The 13,302-nt window shown below is 45.7% G+C and overlaps 1 protein-coding gene across 4 annotated transcripts in view; it reads right to left on the bottom strand.

The window, feature by feature from the left end:
• The window catches only part of Mme (membrane metalloendopeptidase), a 123,553-nt gene that overhangs the window by 63,830 nt on the left and 46,421 nt on the right, over nt 1-13,302 (bottom strand). The gene's annotated exons all lie outside the window — the stretch shown is intronic.

Genomic DNA, 13,302 nt, shown 5'->3' with positions numbered 1-13,302 from the left:
CATGTTAGACCGTTTGTGGTCTGTCTCCTTGTCTAGCGAAAGTTCCCTGTGAGTGGGGACTTTATTGTGTGCACATCAGTATCCTCAGTGCCTAAAACAGCACCTAATAAAAAAGTATGTTAAGACAGTCTCAGTGAGCCCACCCTGTCTAATTTAATGCTGCCTGAAATGATGGCCAATGACTTCCCCAGGGCCATCAATATTCTGTTTGTGGCTCACTCCTTGGGCTGGTCCCTTCTGGTATTCATCTTCTCATTTCATTTCTCTACAAGCTCACTCCTAGGGAAGATTTTGCCTCTTACCTTCATATAGAAAACTGAAGGAGGAACCTCCATTTGACCCAGCTACCCACTCCTCAGAATATATCCAAAGGACTTAAACTCAGCATACTACAGTGACATCAGTGTTTATAGCAGCTTGATTCACAATAGCTAAGCTATGGAACCAAACTAGGTGCCCTTCATCAGGTGAATGAATGAAGAAAATGTGGTGTATATACACAGTGGAATATTACAAGCCATAAAGAAGAACGACTTTATGACTTTTTTTGGTTAATGGATGGATCTGAAGACTATTCTGCTAAGTGAAAGAAGCCAATCCCAACAAACCAAAGGCCGGATGTCCTTCTGATATGTGGATGCTAACACACAACGGGACGTGGAGGGTAGAAACTCACTGGTTTAGACAAAGGGGAATGAAGGGAAGGGAGGGAGATGGAATGAATCTGACATATCTTTCCTATACGAATACACCACCAGTGTAACTCCACATCACGAATGACCACAAAAATAGGTTTTACTCCATGTATGTATGATCCATCAAAATATACTCTACAAAATTATACAAAATTACATATAAGAGGATGTGAGAGGAAAGGTAAAATAACAAGAGAGAAATGAATTACAGTAGATGGGGTAGAGAGAGAAGATGGGAGGGGAGGGGAGGGGAGGGGAGGGGCCAGGATATAAGAAGGCGATAGGAAAGGCAGCAAAATACAACAGACACTAGTATGGCAGTATGTAAAAACATGGATGTGTAACTGATGTGATTCTGCAATCTGTACACGTGGTAAAAATGGAAGTTCATAACCCACTTGAATCAAATGTATGAAATATGATATGTCAAGAGCATTGTAATGTTTTGAACAACCAATAAAAAATACTCTACTGACATATATAACTAAAAAGAACAAATTAAAAAAAATAAAAGAAAAGAAAACTGAAGCAGTGGGCTAATGGCCCCCTGGGCTTCCTGCCCTTCCTAACTCCAAATGTGTTTGTATTCCAACCTCTGCTGCCTGTCCCCTCTGGCACCAGGAAGCACAGGCCCTTCCTAAGAGCAATGGTCCTGGCTTCTTTCCTCTGGATATATCCTCTCTCAGTTGCCCACAGCAATGTCCACCCGTCCTCCCATCTTCCACCCGAATCTCCCCCCTTCCAATGCTCTATGTCCAGCTGCACAGAGCCCTAGGCCACTCCAGCTTCTGCCACCCCTTCCACTACGCTTGCTGACTTTCCTCCACCTTCTTGACTGCTCCTCCTCACTCTCCTTTGGAGAAGGCTTTTCCTCTCTCTCCTGTGAGGCCAGTTCACATTCTTATCTCCATTTCCTTCCTGGAAATCTGTGCTGCACTGTCCGCTGCACTGATGCTTCCTATGTCCTCATCTCCAACCCCAGCTTCCCCAGCTCCGGCACATGGGGCCTTCCTGGTCCCCAACTTCAAACTATCCCCAAGGGTGCTCTCCCTTGCTGCGGCCCACCTCTTGCCTCTCCAGCACCTCCTCTGTGTTCCTCCCACCCCTGGGAGCAGCCACAGGGCTACCGGTCTCCCATCAGATATCTGAGCCCCCCTCTTCCCCAGTTCTTTCTCACCGTCTCCCCTAGTTACATAGAGAGCATGTCTTATGAGTTCTACCTCCTATGAGCTATTGCCCAAATCGATCCATTTCTCTCCACCCCGAATGTCACCATTCAGATCTGGGCAACCATGACCCTCGTCCCGACAAGTGCAGCAGCCTCAATTCTTAGTTACAGCTGTGACCCTTCAACAGCTCTGCTCACGTCATGCCTCGTTTAGAGCCTTCCCTTCTGTGACTTCCACTGCCACTGACAGGAGGTCCTGACACTTTCGTGTGCTTCCAGCACCCTGCCCCTGCTCACTGCTCTGCCCACAGACTCTTCCCTGCTCACCCCTCTCTCGCACCCCCACGCACACCCCAAGTGGCCAGCCTGCAGAGGTCCTCTTGGTCTCAGTATGGCTGTGCTCTCCCTCACAGCAGGAACCCTGGAGTGCCACTCTCTTCCTTGGGTCAGCCTTGGCCTCCACCTCACCAGGCCTGAGCCAGGCAGCAGGCAAGCTGGGGAAAGCCACACCCCGAGAGGAACCCCTCAGACACTCCCTGAAACACACACTTCACTTTTTTTTGACAGACTTTGGAGAAATTGCAACCCACTGAGCCTGACCTATAGGATCTCTGTCCACATTTACTTCTTCAGCTCAGAGTCTTGCCAGCCCAGTGATGCTCACACTACACACCAGCCATCAAGACCCACCGGCAGGCCTTGAGCTCGCCAAGATTCTCACTATGTCCTGCACCAGCCTTGCAAAAGCTGGTCTTTGCTCCGCTGGTCTGGAAGCCCCTGAGCACCTGCCAGAACTTGGAGGTTGATGCCTGCTCTTGGGAACATGCCTGTCTCTGAGTGCTTAGGGCACACTCTGCTCATCAAAACCAGAGGATGACTTTGTTCGTTGTCTGTTATCCTGACCAGACTATCATTTTCTTGAGGTCAGAGGGTATCTTAGTTCATAGTCCCAGTGATTGAAAAGCATTCAAAATCTAGAAGGCGTTTGATTAATGTTCTTGGAAAAATAAGTACATGAATGAGATGATGAATGGATAAAGGAATGAGAGGAGGAGGAAGAAGCTGGTCAGCAGTGTCTATGGAAACATCTGTGGCCGCACTGCATGGGAAATTTCACTCCAGAACTGGCTTCTCCAAGATGAGGAGAAAAAATGGGTCCGGTGTCTCTCACACTCTTACTTAGAGTCATCCTGGATGCATGATCTGAAAGTGCACCTGTTCAAGCCATCAGCTGGCTAGCATACCTTCTTTAAAAATTGCAGCTGTCCAGGCAATTCCTGTGCACTTGTCTATTTATTTACTTAAATTGCTTTCCCTCCCAATGTAACAAAACTCCTTGAAAAGACAGAAATTTTGTGTGTGCAGGAAGGATAGCAGGTCTGGCAACATGGGTGTATTTTAAAAGCCTCCCAAATCACTCTAATAAGAAGTCACAGCTGAAAAATCATGATTCTTCAGTGCTTCCCCAAATTCACTATGCTGACCAATTTCTTAAAGGCTTTGTTCAAAATGCAGCAGCTGATTCAGTAGGTCTGAGGTGGGGCCTGAGAATCTGCATTTTGCAAGTTCCCACTTAATGTCCATGCAATTGGTCCTTGGAGCAAAGTGGGAGTGGCAAAGACCTAGTCACTCTCTTGCTGCTGCTTTACCTTTGGCATTTAGCCAGTGCTGAGGCAAGGGCTAATGTCAAGGGCGGGTGGGGATGGGCATGGAGTAGCTGGACTTTCAAATCAAGGGGCATCTGCAGGGAGGCACTGCTGAACAGGAACTGGATTAAAGCGATCACTCCTGATTTGCTCACTTTAACTGAATCAAAGAAAATGTTAATAAAAAAATGACACATTTTTATCTAAGACTATCTAAAAGGTCCTAACACTTTCTTTAAAAAGATATAGTTTGCGTTTTGATTTTTAATAAAAGCTTTAAATAGGGCAGTGGTAATTTTCATGACCTAAGATGTTAAATGAAATATATCTGTGTGTTATACCTACGGCACATCTCCCCCCCAAGGATAGGTAACATGGATGGGCTGACTCTTTGATGCTTCTTTGTAAATGGAGACACTTTTAATTCCAGTTTTGTAGATAAGAGAAAAATGAAATACAGAAAGCTAAAATGATTTAATTTAGATCACGTATCAAAAACACAGGATGAGGCCCAAACATATGTCCTGGGGGCTCTGATGCTAAAAGATGTTTAATAGAAAAAGAAGCAATAAACTTTCAAAAGATCCTAACTTAATTTTTTTCACAACTCTTGTATCTCCTTGAAATACAGTTACAACTTAGTCCTCCTGCACATTTATCCTGCTGGAATGTCTCTGTTCTGTTAATCTAATCACAACCTATATTGTTCCTAAACAAGAAGTCAAAGTGGCATTATAGAGGTACATCAAATAAACTCATATACATTAGAGAAGGAAGAACAAGGAGACAAAAATGGTAACAAATCAAGTTTACACAAATAGATCTGACCCAGCTGTCCCACTCCTGGATATTTGTCCCGAAGATCTAAAATCCACATGCTACAGCGACACAGCCACCTCAATGTTTATAGCACCAAAATTCACAAAAGCCAAATTATGGAATTAAAACAGGTGTCCATCAATAGATTAATGGATTAAGAAATTGTGGCATATATATACAATGGAGTTCCACTCGGTCATCAGAAACAATGGAATTGGGGCATTTGCCGGTAATTCGGATGGAAATGGAGACTATCATGCTAAGTGAAATTAGCTAAATTCAGAAACTCAAAGGTTGAGTGTTTTCTCACATGCAGGAACTAGAATAAAATAGAGAGGAGGGAAGCATAAGATTACATAAGGAACCAGTCACATACAAATTAATAGTCGGGTGAAAGGAAGTCTAGTAGAGGAAGGAGAAGGGGAGTGGGGGAGGGTGGGAGGGAACTGAAATGGATTTCCATGTGTGTATGAGTTTGTTGGGATGAACTCAACTACTTCCTGTAACTATAAACTCTAATCATCATCATCATCACCCAACAAATTTGGAAAGCTGGGCAAGGTGGTGCACATCTGTAATCCTAGCTATGAGGGAGGCTGAGGCAAGAGGATCCTAAGTTCAAGGCCAACCTCAGCAACATAGTGAGGCTGTGTCTCAAAATAAAAGATAAAGAGGGCTGGGATGTGGCTGGGTGGTGGAGTGCTTGCTTGAGCATGTATGAGGCTCTGGGTTCAATTCCCAACTGCAAACAAACAAGCAAACAAATTAATTTTGCTCTTCTATCAGTTAGGTTGAAAGAAAAACATTTTGCAGCACCTGTTGGAAACACCAACACCAATTTTCTGATGGTAGGCCTGTCCCTGGAGGCTGCTCTGTGGCTGAGCCAGCGGCCTGGTGTTGGTTCCGATGGCTGGTGCAAATGGCCCCATCATCTCTCCTACTCTAAGTGAAATCTCAGAGAAGGCAAACCCTGACATGGTTTTAACTTCCTGGTGGAGTTTCCATAGGCTCTTCCTCGATACCATCTGGATGCAGGTATGCGTCAGGTAACCACAGGGACGTGTGCTAGGAAATTCATCTTCTGGGGATCTCTGGGACCATCAGAGAGGGTGCCTGCACAAGCAAGATGCTGCAACGTCACTGGGCAAGACCTTATGGGCCATATTCCTGTAGCCTTGGCCGTCACGGGCAGAACATCACTACACTGAACATGACTATGTGACCAAACAACAGGAGCTCCTCAAACCCAGAGAGTTAATTTTTTAGGAAAGGTTTACTAGACTCTGAGAACCACCTATAATCATGTGAATTTTGGAAATGGAGCTCAGTGAACCCAACAATGAACAGCTAGCGTAAGACCAAATCAGAAGGTCACTATTTAGAACTGGACATTCGTGAGATGAGAAAAAAAGGATGCAGGTGACATTTTGTTTGGTTTTTAGCAGTTCTGAGTTGTTAACTAGAAGACTATAAAACTCCCCCAATGATTGTCACTGAAATGTATCGTCATGCCGCCATCACCATGTCCAACTTTGGGACACTCCCATCACTCCAAACTTTCCTTTGTGCTCCTTAGCAGCCAATACCTGCCCCCTCCCCCAGAACCAGGAAGCCACTATTCTGTATTCTGCTTCTATAGTCCTACCTTTTCTAGCTTCATATAAATGGAATTATACGTGTGCTCTTCTGTGCCTGTCTTATTTCACTTAGCGTGATGTTTTCAAAGTTCACACGGTTGCATGTAGATGTAGTTCTGATTGCTGTGTAGCACTCTGCTTCACAGCTTTACCTGATTTTGTTTTCTCACCTGTTGACAGGCATTTGGGTTGTTTGTGTGGCTTGGCTCCTATGAACATTGCTATAATGAGCAATGACTTGGAAGTCCTTGGGAGGACTTGTGTTTTCATTTCTCTCAGGTAATAGCTAGGAGTAGAATTGTAGGTAGTGTAGAAAGTCTACGCTTACTCTTTGTAAAACTTGCTAAACTCTTTTCCAAGATGGTCCTTACCGTTTGAGCTTGGATGTATTGAAATTTACATTCCTGCCAGCAATGTATGGAGATTCTGCTTCTCCAGTCTCACTAACACTGGGCACTCTCTTCCTTCATTGTAGCCTGTGATGGCTAATTTTAGGTCCCAACTTGGCTGGGTTAATGGATATCTGAGAGCTAACAGGGCCTATCTCCAAGTGCATCTGACAGGGTATTTCTGGAAGAGACTGGCCTTTGAATCAGTGGACACAGAAGATCCACCTTCACCAATGGGTGTGGCCTCATCCAGTCTGCTGAGGCCCAACAGGACAGAAAAGTGATGAGGGCACATCCTCTGTCCTTCCTGGAGCTGGGACACCCACCTTCTGAACTTGGTCATCAGAACTCCAGGTTCTTGGGCTTCTAGACTCTGGGACTCACCTCATCAGTTCCCTTGCTTCTCAGGACTTTGGACCCAGATTGAGAGTCACGTGGGCTTGAAGTCAGCACACCTCGGGACACCTTGGCCTCTGTAATCTTGTGAGCCAAGTCCCATAATAAACTTTGTTATATCTCTATCTCCCCATATATAGAGAGATAGATATGGCTACTGGTTCTGTTTTTCTGATGAACCCTAATATGTGATCCTTCGAGTGGGTGTAGGGCAAGGATTTTTTGTTTGTTTGTTTGTTTTGGGTTTTGGTACCAGGATTGAACCCAGGGGCACTTAACCACTGAGCCTTTTTATTTTCATTTCAGATAGGGGTCTTGTTAAGTTGCTGAGGCAGGCCCAGAACTTGCAATCCTCCTGCCTCAGCCCCCGAGTCACTGGGATTACAGGTATGCACCACCACAACAGCTGGGTGAGCATGTTCTGAATAGAGAGAATGTACTCATTTGCACTGAGTCTAGAAACAGGATCAAAATAAGAAACCACCAGCCCCACCCCCCACCTGAATTGTCTTAACAAATGAACGTATTCAGAATCTAAGAGCTTGTGTGACTTTCCTCTCATGGTCTTTTAATTTTATATTTATCAACTTCTCTCAAATAATTTCTTAATTTTATCAATTTGAATCTCATATTAAATCAAAGTCTTGGTACAAAGTATCTCACTACTCCGCTGCTTCAACTACAGAGGGATCTTTCCATATCTTGCTCTAAAATGTGAAGTATAAAACCGCAGTCCTCGCGCCAGCCTGGGCTACAATTTATACACACTGTCTGTACAATCAGTTCATTTTATAGCTGTAAAACAAACCTTTGAACTACAATAAGCCTACCAGGCACTGGTACCTTCTCCCCTGTCAGTGCTTAATTCAATTTATCTATGTTTTCCATTCCTTGACGATGCATTAAAAAAAAAAAAAAAAAGCAACGGTGCACTTCTGCTTGGAATTTCCCCAGCAGGTAAGAAAACGCGCTATGTGTGTGTGTTTATCACATAGCTGACTCTCTTTCTAGGAAAAAATTTGATTGACAAATGCAAATTTTTAATGGAGAAATACTGAGGCAAGCATGCTACAAATTAACTTCAGTCATGTCGGGAAGTCACCTAGAGCCACCCTTCGTCCGCCATGTGGAAGTCCAGAGGTGTGCTTTGGTCATCTTCTCACAAGAAGCCTGTGGGGCTCTTACTGCCTCAACGTCTTTTCAGGCTTAAATCACATAATGAGAGAGCTTTGACACCTACTCTAAAGGGTGGCCACAAGGCTGGTGACACCAAGTCTGCCTGCAGCCCCTCCTGCACTGATCTGGTCCGTGCGCCATTTTTCTTCCTGGAGGCTGCGGGGTGGAAATAGGCGAAAAGGGAGAGAATGTGGCCCACAGTGAGCAGGAATGCCCAGGGACTGCTAGGAAAAGGCCAGTTAGTGCCTCGATACTTCATCTAGGGCACTACCAAGGTCTGGCCCTTGCAGAAATGACCAAGACCTTTGGAAGATTCACTTTATTTCCATAGTCATAGCTCAAGCCACACAAAGTGGTAATCAAATCAAAATGTGAATATATTATCTCACCATGCTGAATAATCTTGCAAGTGAACAGAATGCTCCCTTTCCTTGTATTAATAATTAAGTACTCATTTGAAGTTTGCTTGGTAAGTACAGAATTAAAGTAAAAGGTCTAAAGTAATGGTGTATGAGCTGCCAGAGACAATTGTACAGTGCACCGTCCATATGATGTACAGGTGTCCCCGCTCTCTCTTGGGAACTATACCACTCCTGTAGCTTAGCCTGGTTTCTCTAGACCCTGGACTGTTTAGGGCCACACTGCTAACATTCACTTCTTTAGAATCTGCCATGGTGTAGACATGGTTGGCATGTGTTCCCTGAAGGTTCAGGGGTTGAACTTTAATCCCCAGGGGAAGTATTAAAAGTCTTAAAACCATCCAACCATGGTACCCCGAAGCAGGGCCTTTGGGAAGTGATTGGGACTGGATAAGGTCTTCTGGGTGGACGCCCCATGAGTGAGTCCTGGTGGCTTCATAAGAAAAGGGAGAGACCAGGGCACATACATGTGTGTTCCCTGTCCTCGCCCTGTGATGCTCCGTGTCACTTCAGGACTCTGCAAGAAGGTCACTGCCAGATGTGGCCCAGAACTGTGAGTGACACAGACTTCTATTCTTTACATAGTTACTCAGTCTTGGATATTCTGTTACAGTGACGCAAAGTGGACTAACAAAGTCCCTCAATCTCTGCTGCATTTTGATGTACTGGATGCACTAAAGAAGTTGCTCCCTGTTCTTAGTAAAGCAACAGGTTTCTGGGGACTTCGTTATTTCACCCTCAGAGTTGTTTTGGGTGCTTTGGCTCCACATTCCCATGGGAGGGGAGGCAGCTGTCTCTCGTAGACTGACTGGACCCACAGCCACAGAGTATGAAAGTCTGTGAGACTCCAGTTCCTTCCACGCAGCACAGAGAAGTGGTTGTGGGTACAGGTGTGGGGACCAGGCTGCTGGGTGGGGAACCTGGCTGCTTATTCACCTGTAAGAGAAGACATCAACCTATAGGGCACATGGCTGTGGTCCAGCTACTCTGAGGCCCAAGATGGGAGGATCACCAGAGGTCAGGAGTTCAAGAGCAGCCTGGGCCACATAGCGAGACCACAGCTCTTAAAAAAGGAAAGGAAAGAAAAGAAAAACAAGAAGAAGGAATAATAGTACCTACCTCATAGGGTCATTATGGGGATCAACTGTTACCACACGTCAGCTGCTTACGAAGGGCCCAGCACGTAAACATTCAGTCAGTGCTAGCTGTTATCATTCTACTCTACTTTGAATTTATCATATTCTCTTAATGTTACCTCCCTATAACCTATCATTGTACTTATTCTTTGTCTTGGTCTGTTTTGTGCTCCTGAGGTTGGGCAATTTATAAAGAATAGAAATTTATTTCCTCCTCCTTCTGGAGGCTGAAAGTCTTAAGATCAAGTTGCCAGCGTCTGGTGGGGGGCCCCCTGCTACATGCTCACGTGGCATGAGGAGGAAGACCGGACAGAACCAACTTCCTCCAGCAAGTCGGGAACCCAGTTCCAAATCCTGTGGCCTCATCGTCCCTTACAGGATATACCTCTTAAAGGATGCGGAAACACACAAAATTTGGAGCAGACCAGAGCATCCTCTATTAGTCTAGTCAATGTTCCGTCCCCAGTCCTGCATGTCACAAACCCCAGTTTAGTAATCACACGTAATCACACAGCTGTCCAACAGGAAACGCTGGTATATGTATGAATGTGCCTGTTGAAACTCCTCAAAGTCAGCCTTAAAAGAAAGGAATTGTTGGAGGGAAATAGTTCCCTCTTACTGCTGTGACAAATTACCACAAATGTAGTGGCTTGAAGCAGGACACATTTATTGTCCTCTAATTCTGGAGGTAAGCAGTCCAAGAAGGGCCAGCAGAGCCATGCCACCTCTGAAGGCCCTGGAGACAGCCCTGGGCCTACTCTCTGGCTTCGGGGGTACCAGACTACACCTGCACCTTGGACCTTCACTTCCTCTGCCCCTGCTATCAAGCTTTCTTCTCTGATCCTCAAACTCTGCTCTCCTCCTCTTAGAAGGACCCAATTGCTCAGGATAATCTTCCCACTTCAAAAGCCTTAGCTCAATCCCTTCCTTAACAGATCTTCTGCCATCAAAGATAATGTACCCACAGGTTCCAGGAACTGACATGGACATCTTTGGAAGGCTATTACCTTGTCTACCTCCAAAGGAAAAGCACTGTGGACTTATCTGGTTCATCTACACCAGTGGCACCTGATCACAGGGCACTCCACTGCCCTTAGGGGACATTTGGTAATATCTGGAGACTTTTTTTTTGGTTTTCACATCTGGGAGAGGGATGCTGCTCTGGTGGGTAGGTCAGGAAAGCCATGAAGGACCCTACGATGTCCACACCCACAACAAAGAATTACCCATGAAACCTTCAGTTATCCATGGAACCTTCTGAGCTGGGAAGTCACAATGCAATGGACACCAGTTTGGGGATGTAGGCTTACAGATAAGTTTTATTTTAAATAGGTCTGGTCAATCTAATGTGTTTTATATATTAACAAGTTAATTTAATATATTACTATAATATGTTATAACTATGTTCTAATATATGACATATATTAAAAAAATTTAAATCATAGGTGCCCAGACTTCAAGATGGTCCTGAGCCTTCTGCAGGGTCTTGCTCTTGCCCAGCTCAGCCTGACTTCTGCTCCTTGAGCTCAGAGGATCACAGGGAGAGGCAGCTTTGCCAGAACATCCCTTCCACTGGGAGAAAGATTCAAGTTGGAGCCAACTTTAAAGAAAGCACCTTGGATGCCAATTCCTACTTTTCCAACCCTCAAGATGAGGGTCAGTGCTCAGGTTTGAACACCCCCAGGCTTCTACCGTGACTGTATGACTGGAGTGAGATTTCTATCTTTCTTTCCTTTCCATACACTCCGTGCTTCTCACTCTTCTTTATGATGTGCTTCTGCCCAGGGTTTCCTCTAGAGTTTTCTGAATCTGCAACAACTTCTAAAAGAAATAGTAGCTGCATTTTCGGTGGCAGAAAAGATTTCTAACCAGCCAAGGACTGAGTGTATGTGCGTGGAACAGTGAGCCCAAGAGAGCAGGAGGAAGAGTAACTACAAACATCAAGGTGTCCTCACAGCCTGTGAACCAACGAAGAAGGAAGAGAGACAGCCTGACCATGAACTTGGTATCACGGAAGCTATTTCTATGGGGCCATTTCTCTGCCAAAATGTAGTTCTTGAGGTGTTTTACACTTGACATGATTTCTAAGTTATCATGAAAAGATGCAGGTTAAATACATTTTGGTGAGTTGAGCATTTCCAGACTCTATTCAAGAACCATGTCCCCAAATCATGAATTCACAAGGTTCCAGATTCCAAACATCACTCTACTCTGTGACGTGGGTACTACAGCAGGAATCTTCCTAGAGCTCTGGGGAAAGCCACCTGGAGGGGTTTACAAAAATGTGCCTACCTAGGTGAAGAATCCAATTTCTTCCAAATTAAACTGTAATAAAAATGAAGAGGGGGAAAAAAAGGTAAGCGAGAGGAGAGGACTCGTACACTAAGAGATCAGAGTCCTAAGGACAGAAGAACTGACCCTAGCGAGGTCAGTGCCTATGTGGAGGTTTCTCAAGACTGGACAGGCATGAGCATATGACAGTATAGCTGGTGGAGAGAGAAAGAGGCATGGGAGGACCTGCGGGGGAGTAAGCAGTCTCTTTGGCAGTTGGGTACAATGACCCTGGACATCTCCCAGGCAAAGTAGCTATGTAGCATTTCCCCAGAGAACAAAGAAACATCTTTGTTTCTGAGAAAGCCCTTGGATGGGAAAGTACATGCCATCATGTGGAGCAGCAAGCGGCTGAAATCAAATGAGGTCTCCCTCCAGTTCCCTACAATGCGTCTCAGGATGTGGGATCATCACACCTGAGGCCCAGAGCAGAGTGTCCACGAACAAGCAACACAGAAAAGCAAAGGGCACCAGACCCTACGACTCGCCTCCCAGGCACCTCCCCTGGTAATCTTGCAGCTTAGTGAACAGAAACCCAGGTGATAATTTCCAACAGAAAATGGTTAAAGGGCGTGAGTGTAGCATTCATGCCCGAGGAAGCTGCATTCAGCCTCTGTAGCTGTCCTCCTGAGGCAGGGACACGTGCTCCTCTCACGTCCTCCTCTGACTTCTGTTCCTTCTATCCTCATGACTGACGTCTTCTTCAATTCAACCCCATGCCTCTGCTCTTGTCCTTTTGAGAACCCAAATATTCCTGAGGCTCCCACTGTCCCCAAGCTGACAGATCCAAATCTGAGCTTCTTATGCCACCTCCACCGACCGTCCTGCTCACCCTCCCTCCCTTGGATGCTCCTCTCAGCTCAGCCAGCACCTCCTCGTTCATCTCCCAACCACTCTACTTGTGAGTGGCCGCCACTACCCTCCTCAGTGCCTTGGATATTAAACAGTGGCCTCATTTCCAGCTCATTCACGTCCCTTGTTTCAGTTAGCACGGCAGTTCTCCATGGCCATCTGGGGCTCCCTGCCCACTGCCTCCACTGAGCCCTGGCTCCCCGCAGGTCACAGGCAGCTCCCACTGTTTGCTCTGTCCACCCCACCTGGTGTAGCGCTTCCAGACCACACCCTGTTCAGGAGGAGATCTGCTTCCCCTCACCACCACACTGAGGCTACACATGGCCTTTCAAGGCTTTCTACCACATATGCCTGTCCATCAAGCCTGCTTCCATGTCTCAGACCCCTTCAAGGCATTTCCCACACCCTGACTTCCCCACCTAGCCCAAGATGACCACAGGTCACTTCCTCCTCAGAGCTCACACCTGAGATGATTGAGCACTTAACAGTGTGCTCACCATCCCTGCCTTCATTTTCTTTATCCAACTACATAGCGAGTTTCATAAAAATAGACATATAGTTCTTTATCACGTCACCCTATACCCCGGAGCTAAAACAGTGAATTATTTTTTAGAATACGCAAGTTATTTAATCTACTA

Source organism: Marmota flaviventris, chromosome 8 (assembly GCF_047511675.1).
Source record: "Marmota flaviventris isolate mMarFla1 chromosome 8, mMarFla1.hap1, whole genome shotgun sequence".
In the NCBI taxonomy this organism is placed as follows: Eukaryota; Metazoa; Chordata; class Mammalia; order Rodentia; family Sciuridae; genus Marmota; species Marmota flaviventris.
This window is presented reverse-complemented; position numbering and strand designations above follow the sequence as displayed.